We start from the raw sequence: 5,823 nt of genomic DNA, 5'->3' as shown, positions 1-5,823 counted from the left end.
TCTTCTAGGATTTTTATGGTTTCCAGTATCAAATTTAGGTCTTCAATCCATCTTGAATTTGTTTTTGGGTATGGTGTAAGAAAGTGGTCTATTTTCTTTCTTTTGCATATTGTTGTCCAGTTTTCCCAGCACCATTTGTTGAAGAAACTGCTCTTTTCCCATTGGATATTGTGAAGGTGTGCAGAGTTGACACTCAGGGTTTTACCAGCAGCCTGCGCTCACAGGGTGTGTGAGTGCGGCTCCCGTCTCACCGGAGATGGCGTCTCTGCCTTGACCGGTCCCAGCCCTTGTGTGCTTTCCTCTGTGCTACTCTGTGAGGTGAGAACTGTTATCCTGTTTTTATTTTTGCTTCTACTATTTAATAAAGTTGGACATCTTTGCATACGATTGTATTTATTCTTTTGTAGCTTTTCTTGTCCAATTTTTTTGCCCATTTCTCTTTACAGGTTTGCTTTACTTTAATATTTTATCTATTGCTTTATTTGCTTTATTTTATTATGGGTTTGCTTTCTATTTATCATTTAAGCTTGAGATAGAAATGATATTAAACATTAACTTTTTTCCTGTAATGCATTACAAATATTCTTCCCTCTCCCTCTTGTCTTTCAACTTTCTGGAATTTTAAAAAGTTTTGTTATTTTCTCAGTTTTGCAATATGCTTAGAAATGTTTTTCCCAGTCCCAAGATTATTTTTAAAATGCATCAGCTTTTCTTCTAGTGTGTTTATGGCTTTATCTATTTAAAATCCTTAAATTTTTGACCCATTTGGGATTTATTTTGGTGTCAAGAATGACGTGGGCATCCAGATTTATTATTTTTTCCCCCAAGTGTTGAGTTAGTTATTCCAATTCTATTTATTGATCACTCCATCTGGAGTGCTCTGATTTAAAATTCTAACTTACCTCTGTATCAAATTTCCTTATTTGCTTCTGTCCATTTCTGTACTCTTTCCCCCTCTAGGCCATGTGTTTGTCCTGTCACAGTAACATAATACTTCAATCCTCATAGCTTTATAATATTCATTAACTCATGCTAGGATAAGTTTCTCTTCATTTTCAATATCTTCTTGACCATCCTTGCATAAACTTTTCTACTTCAATTTTAGCATCATTTTGTCAAGTGTCTAAGAAAATTCACTTTGTCATTTGATTTAGAATTACAAAAAAAACCCCAATATATTGTTTGGAGAAATGAAATAATCTTATCATATTGAGTATTTTGTCCAAGATTCAGACATACCTTTCCAGTCGTTAAAGACTTCCATTATATCTCTTGGTAGCATTATGTTTTCTCTATGCCTCTAGCTCTTGGCCTGGGTGGATCTCGCTATGATAGGGAAAGATAGGATAACACAGACCGAGAGGAAAAGGCTATATAAAGTACGGGGCAAGGGGCTGGGAACACATATTTTGGAGCAGTGCTGAGGAGCTTCCGACCTCAGCAAACTCCCTCAGGCATCAGGTCTCTCTTAAGAACAAACGGACACCACCCTACTCTCCCTCGGGTTCTCCTCAGGAATTCGACAGTCACAAGAGCTAACTAAAAAGAGTAGACCATCAAACTGATGTTCTAGAAGCGACAGTGTAACCAGTCTGACTCCTCACACAGTGGAGTCGAGCCCATCAGGAATGGACAGCCCAGCACCTAGAGTTGTCCAGCCAGTCAGTAAAGGGTAGGACCTGAGAAGGAACAAGGGGGAAGGGAGTGGGCGCTGACCAGAACCTTGTAAAACAAGGACCCTCACCTGTAGTCATGGGCATTCACTTTTGAATGCCCCCTCTCTGAAAAGAGAGCTTTCATACTTTCTGATCTTCCCTTATGCTCTAATCAACTTGTGCCTGCTGCTCATTGTATTTCGTGTCCACCTCTTGTTTCAAGCAGTCAGACAACAACCCCAGGCATTGAGGTTAAAAAAAAAAAGTCCTGCAGCATTGCTGAGGGGCACACACTATGTGTCCGGCACCTTAGAGAAAAGTTAAGACTTCCAAGGGCAGTTTGGATTATCACTCCTTCTTCCCTACACGTAGACTTTAGAACCCAACCCCTGTGGACACCACATCATTTGTGCTGTTCCAATGACGTCGAGAGGACCAAGTGGGCTAGAGGCATGGTTCATTCTTGGTTTTATTTTTGTGTTTACATATTTCGAAATAACTGTGAACAGAGTACAATTGAGGGAAATGGTGCTGTATTTGGTTGTCTAATCACCTGCACTTATGTAGTTTTTGGTGCTATGTAACTTGCCATGATTGGCTCAGCGGTTTGCCTTCGGTCACAGGGAACTTGCTGCGGAAGTCCCATGACTGCTGAGGACAAGTGTGAATCTGTGCAAGTCTGTCATAGTCCCAGTGATATGCAGCTGTGTGTGGAGTATGTACATACTCCAGGTGTACGTGCCTGTGGCAAACACTAGGTTGTAAGATTCAAGATACTGCTTTTTTACCAATAAGAGTTAAGGGTGTCCTGTAGCTTCAGCCAGAGCCAAAAAAACCCCAGCGTTCCCTGGAATGTTCAAAACGTTTCCTTATTAGTGCAGGTCCAGTCGCAAGCTTCACTCAAAGACCCAGTGTTGTAGGGTGAATAGCGAGACAGCCGTGGACTGTTTTAGAGACCCACGAGAATTTGTCCAACTGAAAAAGCGTTTTCACTGTAATTATTTCTGACCTGTTTGGTGGCTTCCTACCCGCCCCCTGCCTTGATCCTTTATTCCCTTCAAGTGTGCTGTAGCCATAAAAAGGTTACCAAGGCTGGCGGGGGGGGGGGGGGGGGGGGGGGGGTGGATAGTCAATTTAGGGCCAGGAAGATGGGATTTAAATATAGCTGTGTGGCTGACAACATGATTTATTGCTTTGTAGGTCATTGCAAAAGAGCCGAATTTCTCAAACTGTGTTCCATGGGCTGATATTAATCATACAAATGCCCTAAGTACAAAAAGTTCTCAGAGTGCCAGGGCCAAGTTGGCTTAGGAAAGGCTGCCTGCTAATTCCCCTCTCAGAGCTCTACAATGTGCATTAGCATATTAAAAGTTGTGAGAAGTACCGGCAGAAAAAGGGTCCAGTTTTAATTCTGCTGAGTGATTAAGCAAGTATATTAGTGCAGGGGATAGTTTCCTTTTAGGCCAACTGGTTTTCCCTTAACGCCAACTCTGGAAGATCTAAAGGCGATTTGATGGCATTTCATTCCCTTTTTTGTCAGAGGGTCCCAGCGGCCCGCTAAAATGTGCCTGAATACTAGAGCTAGATTTTAAATGAAATGCAATCAAAATCAAATTCTACCAGAATATAACTTTGCTCATTTATTCATAAGATCAGTGATATATTTAAGTATGTCAGATAGAATAAATGGTGGACCTTTTAACTCACATGACACCTTTAGAAAATGACCTTCTAATGTAGTCACTGAATAATTTATTCAAATAACAGGTATTAAAGGACTCTGGATCTTTAGTATTATGCTGAGAGAGAGGAGCAGGAGGAGAGATACTTTAGAGGCTGGGAGTGGGAAAGGATAAGAGAGTTGGGGGTACAAGAAACCCATATTGGTGTGGCTCCCAGCTAGTCCTTGGGCAGAACTCTGTCATCAGCTTTCAGTGGCTTTGGGAGGAGAAGTTCCAGCTGGAGCCTGAGAGGGACAGTGGCTCAGGCCAGAAAGTAGGTCACCTATTCATTGGGGCCCTTGAGGGGTTCTGGTAAAGGCACCGACATCTACAAACAAAATTCTGACATGTATCACCAGTCTGTGGCAATAATACTGCTATATAACAAATCACCTCAAAACTCAGTTGCTTGAAGCAGTATTTAGTTGCTATCACAGGTTGGCTTGGGTTCATCTGATCTAGGCTCAGCAGGTGGCCCTGCTTCAGGTTGGGGTGTCAGGGGCAGCTCTGCCTCCTGCTTCTGGTCCATGAGTTCATGGAGTATCTCTGCTCACAGGTCTCTCATCTTATTTGGGCCAACAGACTCACTAAGAATGCCCCTCTCATGGATGTGAGAGCAAGCTCAACCATGTAAGCACTTTCAAGACCTCTGTTTGCATCTCCTCTGCTAATGTCCCCTCGACTGAAGCATGTCAAAGGATAGCAAAGTATAGCTCGCTCCTGTCGGGTGGAAGTTACAAAGGCAGTGGGTGTGGATGTCTACTTTTGTGACTGGGGTGCAAGTAAATAGCTGGAACCGTAATGGGTCTGACGCATTGTGGGAAGGGCCTCCTCTAGGACCATGGGGTGATGATGCTGGTTCCCCTTCAGGAATGTCAATTCCACTCAGGGCATCTGAGACCTCAGGTCTGGCCGGCGGGTATGAGGAAGTCTGTACCAGGGAGACCCGAGGGTGGGCAGCTGACTTTGGAACAGAAGTTGGGCCAGATGATCAGCCTCATTCCCCAGCCTTTGTATATTCCAGCTACATCCTCCTCCATCTGAGACTCGGGCCCTGGCTGCAGTAGCGCATACAGTGCCTTTGAGCAGATTAGAAGGTGGGGGTCCCCACACCCCGCCCCTGCCCTCACGAGCCTCCCTTCAGGAAAACATGAGAGGATGAACTCCAACCAACTGAGGGACGGCAGAGGGCAGAGGAAACTTCCCAAAAGGATTGAATGTTGGAAATACTTGATAAGAGACATCGGGCAAAAGTAAAGAAGGGGACAGAGTGTGGGGTCAACCATGCAAAATGGCCTTTCTTCCACACTACACTAGGCTTGGCCACGTGACCTGTTTGGTCGGCGGAGCAACAGAGGTAGTGGGAGTGGAACCCTGAAAAGTGCCTGGTGTGTTGGGGCTTGCCCTCTTTCACCGCTGAAGCCCTTCTGAGGCCAGCTGAGCCAGCCTGGCTGGCCAGCGGGGTGACTAGGGGCCTGTGGGATTGCCTCAGCTGACATCCAGCCACTGCCAGACCCCGAGTGAGGCCCTTCAGGACCAGTCTTGCTGCCAACCCCATGACTTGACCATGTAGCCAAGCTGTCCCAGGGGAGCCAGCTGCTTGGCCAACCCACCAGACGATGACAAATAATGAATGTTCCTTGCTTTAAGCCACTCTGCTCTGAGGTGTTTTGTTAAACAGAGAAAGCTAAATGGCACGTAATATAATTGTTGTATGCCCTGGCCACATACAAATCAGATTGAATAAGCTCGTGGGTGCCTTGCCTTTAATGTTGATGAATCACATTGTCCAAATTTAAGGCTGTTTTAATATAAATGTAAACACTAAGAAGAACAATATTATTGACTAAAACTGGGGAGGAAAAGACAGGAAGAGGTGAAGGAAGATGGGACAGAAGCCAATTCCATTGTTCACTTTTTTTTTTTTTTTTTTTTTTTGCAAAAGCAAAGGGCTTTATTACAAGTTTAGGCTGGCCGGGCCTAAGCTCGGGCTCACAGACTTCACCAACGCAGTGGATCCATGCAGAGAGCCCCGAACAAAGTGGGGGTAGGGCCTTTATGGGTTTGGGAAGGGGGAGTTACAGGAAATTGTGACGCAGGTACAGGGGTCCAATCATTATTTTTTTTCTTTTTTTTTTTCCATAATATTTTATTGTCAAATTGTTTTCCATACAACACCCAGTGCTCTTCACCTCAAGTGCCCTCCACCATCACCACCACCTGTCTTCCCCCCTCCCCCCCAACCCTCAGTTCATTCTCAGCTTTCAATAGTCTCTCAAGGTCTGCATCCCTCTCTCTCCCCAACTCTCTCTCCCTCCTCCGTTCCCCCTGATTCTCCATTAGGTCTCTCTTGTTTTCCTGCTAGACCTATGAGTGCAAACATATGGTTTCTGTCCTTCTCTGCCTGGCTTACTTCACTCAGCATGACACCCTCAAGGTCCATCCAC

The 5,823-nt window shown here is 44.6% G+C and overlaps 1 protein-coding gene across 1 annotated transcript in view; it reads left to right on the top strand.

Annotated features, from left to right (window-relative positions):
* Positions 1-254: 254 nt before the first annotated feature.
* The window catches only part of MGLL (monoglyceride lipase), a 168,803-nt gene continuing 163,234 nt past the window's right edge, over positions 255-5,823 (top strand). Inside the window, exon 1 of the mRNA XM_029918921.1 lies at positions 255-318. The gene's annotated coding sequence lies outside the window, so the exon portion shown is untranslated. The remainder of the gene's footprint in view (positions 319-5,823) is intronic.

The sequence above is a fragment of the Suricata suricatta genome, chromosome 12 (assembly GCF_006229205.1).
Source record: "Suricata suricatta isolate VVHF042 chromosome 12, meerkat_22Aug2017_6uvM2_HiC, whole genome shotgun sequence".
Taxonomy (NCBI): Eukaryota; Metazoa; Chordata; class Mammalia; order Carnivora; family Herpestidae; genus Suricata; species Suricata suricatta.
This window is presented reverse-complemented; position numbering and strand designations above follow the sequence as displayed.